A 9,876-nucleotide genomic window follows, 5' to 3' on the forward strand; every position below is an offset into this window, starting at 1 on the left:
CTTATAGATAAGCAAGAGATCAATTACAGTCATGTTCTTACACCGGTATTAGTATCATTACTGGTCAGCTTTAATGGTAATGTAACCTAATCAAATAGGATAACACATGTATTATGATTACTAAGCCCATTGCTCTTGTAAGATGCCAAAGCTTACTAGGTACTTTTCATAAGGGTTTACTTACACTAAGCAGCTTGTAACTATTATGGAAAGTTCTATTACACCCAATGTGATAAGCTAACAGAAGTAGTTATGTTTTACATGCTATGATTACCATTACAGTGGAATAGCAATATCCAATGATTACAGTAACATAACCTTTGCATAACTATGGTGATCTTAACCTTATGAAGCTAATTTTAATACAGTTAAACCGTGCTTAAGCTATAATAATATCAGTACTCATTTGATTAGGGAGCAAATATGATCATCTAGTAATTTCAAACTACTTCTGAATAGTTGAGCTATACGTATCTTACACTTACTAAGCTTAATGGTAATACTACCTCTACTGTAACTAGCTTTATTACATAGATTGAACTCCATTATTCCTGTATACGTATTCGATTCAACTACATGGTTAAGTAAGCAGTGATTACAAGCTGAAGACATTGTACTCACACTGATTATATAGAGTACTATAGATACCATGTTTGTGTCCCAACTAACAAGTCTTACTCATTAAGATGCTAATAAGTTCAGCTAATGGCTAGTTTGCGTCCCCCGTCAACCACTTTATTTACATAACTAACAACTTTATTCTTACGTTCGTATAAATAGGTTTACTATTGATTATGGATTACGATTTCTTGTTAGGATATAGTTGGTTGTATGCTATGATAGCGGTGGTTTCACTAACTATAGTATTTTCCCCAGTATGTATCCATCGGTCTCTACAGACATGAATTTCCACAGCATTCTTTTAAGAAGTCCTCGGTCTTATGAATAGATGTTATTCAGATGTTATATGCTTCAGAAGCAGCTCTCCACGCGTGAAGCCACTCTCCACCCGTCAAACGCTCATATTATAATTATAATTAGAATTTTTAAATATAATATCTATTATAAAAAAAAGTTTATATATATTTGAATGAATATATTACGTAGTTAATCAATATTTCTATTGAATGTAAATTTGTGTTATGAATATATAATTTCGATATTCTCAACAGAGTTATACTCAGAGTCGTACTTCCTATAAACACATGGTCTACTGGACCCCAAATTTTTGTTGATTATATAAGAAGCGCCATTATTCACAAAGATTTAGTGTTGGAAAAGTGGCAGGGATCGGTTTAAGGAAGGCAAACAAGTTGTTCATGAGTAGTGTAGCCATTATCGGTTTCCTTGTGAGCAACCCAATGTCACTGTGTTTTCTGGTTATTTTATTAGCTCACTCCTTGTTTTCTAGTTATTTTATTAGCTCTCAACAGTTTCCGTCACCCTCCCTCTCTGCCCAAACGACACACTGAAATGTTTAGGCGAGGCCAAATAGTATGCTAACTGCCACGTAGCGCTGCTGTTACTCTGCCGCTTGGGGTGTTGCAGCTGCTGGTACTCAAGGTTTGCGTTTTCTATAGAATTCTATCTCGTCCCATGCTTTTTTCCGGCCCGAGATCATATCTAGTCATGGGTTAGGCCACTTGTTTCAATGGTATGCAGAAATGTTCGCAGAATCCCCCACGCAAACCATTCTGGTCGAGCGACTAGGAGCGGTTCGGACAGTTGTGACGGTGAATCCTGAGAATATTATGTATATACTGAAGACCCAATTCTACAATTATCTAAAGGGGAAGCCCTTTACGGCCATTCTGCACGATCTGTTGGGGAAGGGGATCATTAATTCCGATGGGAATGCCTGGAAATTGCAGCGCAAGGTTTCCAGCTACGAGTTCAACACTTGCTCTCTACGGGAATTTGTTCTACGAGTCGTCAAAGAGGTCACAGATCGAATCCTACCAATTCTTGATGAGGCCAGCCAGACGGGCAGAGGATTGGATTTTCAGGACATTTTGCAGTGTTTCGTGTTTGATAATATATGCAAAGTTGCCTTTCTGTTTCGGAGTTCACGCAGGCTTTCGATGTAGCAACCGAGCTCAGTGCTCAGCGCTCCACTGCACCGATCTCGTTGGCGTGGAATATAAATAGGATGCTCAACACTGGGTCGGAAAAACGCTTCCGCTGCACAGTAAAATCTGTGCACGAGTTCGCCATGGATGTCATTCAGCAGCAGAGGCGGGAAATGAGCAGCACCGGTCCCTGTAAAAGGAAAGATGAGCCAGGAAGTTTACCTTGTTTCTTGCTTGGAAGAAGCTGCTCAGTTCCCACAGTGGACTTTGACTGGCATCCAGTTTGGCCTTGCATCGTCTAGAAAAATAGTAAGTAGCATGAACAAAATAGAGAAGAAATCTGGTCCTTGTTTAAATTTCTTCTGTCTTCTTTTGTTGCTTGCTTTGCATAGGGGTAAACAGATGAAACGATAGCTTATAGATCAACCCTGCGACTAAAGTTGCTTTAGCCTTTGCTGTTTACTTGTATGCTTCCCTTGCTCTTGCTCCTGCCTTAAATGGTTCCTTTTACCCCATACCAAGCTGCGACAGATACATTTAATGGTTATAAGTCAACAACTTAACCTGCTACCTTAGCTTCTGCAAAAGAGAGAGCACTTAACCCCTTTATTTCATTCTGATTCATGGCTAACAGCGTTGTTTTATTAAAAAAGAATTGAGATATAATATAGATATATATAGAATGTGTTATAAACAAGTAAGCTTCGAACATGAGTGAAAAGAGACAATAATGCACACTGCCGGGACATGAATGAACGAAAGCACATTCAAATATGGATTTTGTAATTTTTTAATTTGATATTAATTAAATAATTTTTTTTTAAGAAATTATATAACAGAAATTTTTAATTCACCTGTTTCAAATTAACAAGTTTAATTCATCGAAGATAAGCAAAAACTTAAAAAGAATACAATATATTATAATATCCTAATATAAACAATGAAATATATTAGACTTATATTTATTCCTGATAAATTACAGAGTTTATGCTTTTACATCCTGTCTGAAATAAAATTATGCGGGTGCGGACTCACCTAAATAGAGAAATTCCTTGATAAGTTAAATAATCTTGTTTTTTCAAAATACTTTCCAAAATCCTTGAAGATACTAGATGTTTCAGAATACTTTCCAAAGATGTCTGATCGTTTTGCTGCTATTTTGTTCGACTTAATCAGAGTCTGATCGTCTTTCTGCTATTTTGTTTGGCTTAATCAGAGTCTTTGGCTTTACAAACCAGCGCAATGGCCCATAACCAGAGCCGATGTTTTTGGACTGTTCAGACTGGAAATAGTAGACGCTATAGATGGCGTCTCCTCAGAAATTTTTCATCCAGGAAATAAGGGATGCGGGCGCAAGATTAATGGAAAGGAGAAAAGGGAGGACTTCAACAGAACTAAGCCGGAGCAGTTGGAAGTGCATGACATAGCGCTGTCAACTGTCAACTTTTGAATGTATGACACTTGTTTATATGCCATACAATTGTTTAAATGTAAACGAAATGGTGGCAGGCGTACATGCAAGTGGTGGTGTACATGCAATGTGATAATATAGTTACTACCAACATGCGCCAATATGCTCAAACCCTCAAACCTGCTAATACGCTCAAACAATCGTGCAAATAATTCAAACTAATGTTAACATTAATACACGAACTCTTTGACTGCCACTAATAATAAACAGGTTTAAAACAAAATAAACCTATTGTCCAGCCTCTTCCACCTCAGGAAGAGGCCAAATAAGATGGCGCTTTTGAAGACGTTGGTTACCCAGCAATGGCAAACACCATCACATTTGGAAACTTTGCTCACCCTCCAATAATCACCATAAATTAATAACATAGCGGTTTAAATTAATTCTATCTCAGCACATTTGGATTACTATAGTCCCTGGCCATTGCCAGATGGCAGGGACTAATTAACGAAAGGTACACTATTTGATGTAAAACATCAGTTAACATGAACGATACTAAAATGTCCCTTGGAAGCTGACATAGATGTAACAGATTTTATGCAGAAAATTAAATTGGAAACTTATTAAAAAATACCCTTGTATGACTAATGTTCCTGATTTCAAAAGGGTGTAAACAACATTGCTAGAACTACTGATCAATGCATTCGTGGCATTATAACAACCCAAAAGTCCACAGTGTTACCAGCAACTTAAACAACTCTCCCATAATTAGATTATGGTATATTTAGGCCGATAGGCCTTCTTTTGAATCAATTAATCGTCTACATTTTCATTTTCAGATTGACATCTGGCAGATGATTTTTTATATAGATCATAACATGACATCTGTCCAATTACTGATATTTTATATCATGATGACATCTGTCAAATTACCCTTCCTGTTACCCTTGCCGCTTGCGAGGGTCGATCTCTGCAGTTGGAAATCCGTTAAGTGTTCTTCGGCGAACTACTCGTGTTGTTTACCATCTGGATGCGCTTGTGAGGGTCGATCCCTGCACTTGGAAATTAGTTAATTGTTCTTCGGCGGACGACTCGGGTTGTTTTCCATCTAGATGCTTCCTCAATTATTTGCCTATGCACTAAATTTTCCAATGCCTAAGTTCCTTCAATCGTAGAGAAAGGTCATGGCCATGGCCTAGATGGCTGCAGTGGCTTTAGTCATACATGTTTTCTTGAGCTGCTTCTTTATTTTGAAGTTGGGACGGGCTTTCCCGGGAGAAGCCATAACTGTCAACCTTGCATGAGTGATAGTTGATGCAAGGCAACTGATATATATAATGTTTGCTGCCTTTCCTGGTTCATCCAGTCATGCTTGGCATTCCAGGATTTGCCTGCTACCTTGGCTTCCGCTGTGATGCTATTTCTTCAATCATTTATTGCTATGCTCTTTGGTTTTACTTTTAGTTTGTTCATATCTTAGCAAAAGTACTCGCTCTCATCATGTACTCTTAAATTGGCAACATAGAGTTCTGGTATTTTATGGTACAATAATTTACAAAATCAATGTATGTATATAATATTCTTTATCGGTACATCAATCTTACAGAGTATAGTAATTATCTTACTGGCAACCATTATGCCTTTGCAGTATGAATTTGAACGGATGAGAAATGATGATAGCCCTTCGATTCAATGCTGCTATCAGGTCTGTTAGCATTGTTGGGTGGTCCCAGTTCTTCCCTATGATAGTCTGATTGAACTGAATAAAATCATTTGAGTGGTGCCCAAAAACTAGAGTATGACTATCTATCTCTCTCTGTATTGGGTGTGTTGTGCTGCAGTGTGAGAGTATGGAATGAACTTGGAGCTAGGTGCCCAAATGCTGGACAGTTTGCAGTAGCGGTGGCGACCTTGAATGATGGATGACTTCACCAATATTGCAGAATGTGAGGAATATTTCAAGTTCATTCACAATACATAGAAGTTTTGGCCAATGTGAACTTTCTACAGCAGAAACCTGAGATAGTGTTTGTAGCTAATCGAAAGTCAAATAAGCAAGCAAAGGATCTTATGGAAGATGGCAACACTGACGACAAAATTTTCAAAACCCTAATGAGGTTTCTGGTAGATTATAGAAAGTCCTCAGAATGTGTGGGTATACTGTCTGCAACATCACAATATCAAAGAGGTTTGAAATTTTTGTGTAAAGTTTAAACTACAACCTGGTGATGTATCAGACATGGAGAAGCATTTTATATGCGCCATAAAACTGTTATGGAAACTGACAGTGGTGTCATTGATCAATATAATCGTTAAGTTGTCTCCTAGGTGTGAGACAAATGCATTAAAAACATACTCTGAGGCAATTACACCTGAAGGAGATTATTTTTCCCCGAAGCAACCACAAAATTGATGAAAGGGATAATCAACAAGGACATTATGCTTAGCTTAAATATACAAATTGTTTTTTTACCAAGGTGCCCCAGGGAGTTAGTTTTGCACTCTCTCCTTTTAGATAACTAATTAAAAAGAGTCGTATTTACAATTTAGTAGAGGTGTGTTTCATCATCTAAGAAGGTTCGATTCTCTCTGCATATTAAGATTTTCAAGGGAGCCGGTTGTCTAGTCAATTTAACGTCTTAAATTCCTCTACATAAATTATCAATCCGGGTATCGTAAACTGATGAAGTGTGGTGCACTATATGTGCTTATTTAACCTTTCTCTTACTTCGTTGTTTTATAGTTTATGTTTGTTTTTGGGGTTTTGTTCTTGTTGGTTTTCTAAAGTGTTTAATGCAAATGGAAATCCTATTCTAAGGTCTTAAGACTACTTTTAAAGGACAAGTATGGATAAAGATTTCAAGACAAGGCCTATGTCCCTAATGGTAACTTCCAAAACTTAGCACTTCAAAAGAACTTAAAACATGTTATTGATGGAGTTAGTATTTAAACAAAAGTGTGAATATACAACTAGTTCAATCAAAATAAAATGCAATAACCAAACAATGAGCTAATGACTATGAGACCCAGTATCCTTGCTGCTTCAGCAAAAGGACAAGATGATTCTATCATGCCATTAGTTCAATCAAAATAAAATGCAATAACCAAACAATGAGCTAGTGACTATGAGACCCAGTATCCTTGCTGCTTCAGCAAAAGGACAATATGATTCTATCATGTCATTCATTAGTCATTAAAAGGCTATGTGCATCACTAATCTACAATCAACTTGAAAGCAATTTATGTACAGCTAATATACATGAGAAAAATGTAAAACAATAGTAATCAAAACAACTTTGTTATGTACAGCTAATATACATGAGAAAAATAAAATGCAAAATTAAATGACAACTATACAAGGCAGGGGCCCTCTACCGCCTATGAAATCAAAGCAAAATTAAACACACTTGCATGAATTAAAATTGCATGAATGAAAAATCTAATCTATCAAACTTGAAAGCAATAAAATAACATAATGAAATCAAAGCAATATTTACAAAATGAAATCTACTCTACCTTACATTCTACAAAGCAATATTTACAAAATGAAATCTACTCTACCTTACATTCTAATATGCTTCATGACATCTACTTCACATCTCCTTCCATGTTGAGAACATCAAAGCTTTATTCAATTTCTTCAAAAGTACAAAGTACAACAAAGTTCTCCAAAGCTTTCAAAAGCCATCAAGGAAGAACTACAAACTTAAGAACTAGGGACTAAAAAACTAACAAATGAAGGAGAGAGATCTCCTATTTATACAAAAAGATGAGAAGCCATCTCATTAATGAGAGTCCATGAATCTCTCCCTCTACCTCTAGAGTCCTAATCAAAATAGGAACTGATAAGACACATGTCTTCTTAGAGTTACAATACAATTAGGAGATGTGACACATATCCTCATGATCCCATGATTCTTTCTAACCAAATTCGAATTTTGCCTTAGAGTGCCACATAAGGGTCTTCTAGAAGTCTCCTTTCAACCTACACATGTCAACAACCTCAACCCATTTGTTAGGTATAAGCATATGCACATTATTTTCTAATGTTTAACCACAAATTCACTTAAAAGGCTTAGAAATAATAAAGATTGGAAAAACATAAAGGTGGCCCAATGATAATGAAAGTGGGATGAATGTGGTGACATAGTAGTGAAATGGAGGTGATATAATGGACATAATAATGAAAGTGTAATGGAAATGAATGACATTTTCAAGACTCAACATACCCCCCAAATGAAGCTATTGCATGTCCTCATGCAATATATATTACATTAACTCTTTTGATCCTTGAGCTTTGGCTTAACTTTGCATGATATCATTTGATAACTTCATATTTCTACAAAGTGTTTCACTTGAATTGCAACATGGTTGGTTCTTGTGTTACAAACATTTTTTTTTTTTTTGCCTTCTATTTTGATCTTTGAACTTTGCATAATGATATTTTGATTATTGTTGCAAAGTATATCTTTATTGGATTGCATGATGGTTGGTTCTTGTGTGTTAACCATGATTTTGTTTGTATCCAATTTATCCTTTAAGCACTTTTTCAAAAGCCATTGTATGCTCATAATAGCAATGTAATAATTAATATATGTTGGAAGTATGTGAGCTCCTGAATATGATATGGACATGGAAAGATATGAATATTAATGTATTCCCCCCCCAACTGATGGTATTGGCAATTTTATGAGGAAGAGAAATGTTTTTCCAACAATTATCATTCTAGCTTTTTATGGAATTCTATGGTAAAAAGTTAGAAAATGACGTACCTTCACATACCCTTTGGAATGGATGAGTTGTATGTGTGGTGGCTGAAAAATTCTGATTATATTCTTCTTCAAGTGGCTGAACAAGAGGAGTCATGGATAGAGAGATAATATGACTTTTTATTGCTTCTACTAAAACTTACTGAATCTGCTCCAAAATGCTGAAAATAATAGTCTTCATGTCTTCAAAACTCATTGGCACAATTCCTACTATGTGAAAAGATGTTCTGATGTCGAACATAGTAGGAAATTATTGGCTTAGTGGCCATTAATGGATGCCACTAGTCAACACGAGAACTCTCACCATTGATGACAATGAGAGTCAAGATGCCCAAACACATCTTGCTAGGTACGAATGAATTTGCTGAAGTCGAGTCACCTAGAAGATCTGACGAACAAGGGACATTAATGTATTCCCATTGTTTGTCAGCATGAGGACTTGCCATTAAGGCATGCAAGCCTCAAGGTGTTTTTACAAAGAACTTAGACTCAAAGGACTATGGACTCAATAATTTGCATTGAACCAGGGCTTATTTGCGGAATGAAAATGACAAGGAATGGAAGATGAAAATGGAAAATGGCAATGGCAATAAGCATGTGAATGAGCCTCTTGCTTTTATTTGTGGGTTATGAATGGACAAAAAGAGATGGAAAGTGTATGTGAATGAAAATGGAAAATATGGAGGAAAATGAGATGAATGGTTTATTACGAGGTATGGATGTGATGGATGGATATGATGGAGACAATAGTATCTGAAAGTTTTTCAAGTGTTTGGATCTGATTTTGCATCAACATATTTCCTCTTTGTTGTTGATCATCCTCTTATGAAACAAATTGGTCTCTTAGAGAGACACCATTCTCTTGTAGTCAGTTGTCCTTCCTCCTGGAACCTGCAAAAAAACTAATACTTCTTCTGCAATGGAATGTAAGATTATCAAAGGAGAGAGGTGATCAATCTCTCTAGTTATGATATTTACTCACAAAACAAAGAATTTGTATTAATGAAACAAGTTCTCAAAGGAAAAATCAAAAGAATTTATACCTGCCTTGAAATTGGTGCCCAAGTTGAATGTTGCTTCTTTCCAGCAATTTATTTCATTATTTACCATTTCAAACTCTAATGATAGATTTCTCATTGTATAAATCTTGTTGAGATCTTTCCAATGCTAGTTAAATCATCAAAATCTGATTTTGTATGAGAAAGATAGGCTGATTTGAACAATGAGGTTTTTCTGGCTGCGGAATTGGAGAACAGCTGTGGAATTGGACTTTAGCTGCGAAATGTGCACAGTTTTGTAGCTAAAAATCTTGGATACAAAGTTAGCCATTCATTTTTCATCATCAATCCAAAATTAATCAATACCTTCAGAAAAGTGATAAAATAACTTGTTCATTTCATTGATTCAAAATTATTATTTTTTTCTTGACATGCAGCGACTCAGTGTGGCGACTCAGTGTGGCGAATTTGTGATAACACTCAACTTGACTTCCCTTTGACCGGGGTCTTTTTCATCAAATTTGACCGAATGAATAGGACACCATCCATGTACTGACGTTCCCCTAGCTACCCATGTGGCTTGTTTTGCTTGATGACACCTGCAACCTAGAGTTTAACAGAACAGCTGC

The 9,876-nt window shown here is 36.2% G+C and overlaps 1 pseudogene; it reads left to right on the plus strand.

The window, feature by feature from the left end:
• Positions 1 to 1,664: 1,664 nt before the first annotated feature.
• Positions 1,665 to 2,087, plus strand: LOC149182058 (cytochrome P450 94B3 pseudogene; annotated as a pseudogene).
• The last annotated feature ends 7,789 nt before the right edge of the window (positions 2,088 to 9,876 follow it).

This window comes from Pinus tabuliformis, chromosome 3_2 (assembly GCF_031772625.1).
Source record: "Pinus tabuliformis cultivar Carrire ecotype Pingquan chromosome 3_2, CPIR1, whole genome shotgun sequence".
Taxonomy (NCBI): domain Eukaryota; kingdom Viridiplantae; phylum Streptophyta; class Pinopsida; order Pinales; family Pinaceae; genus Pinus; species Pinus tabuliformis.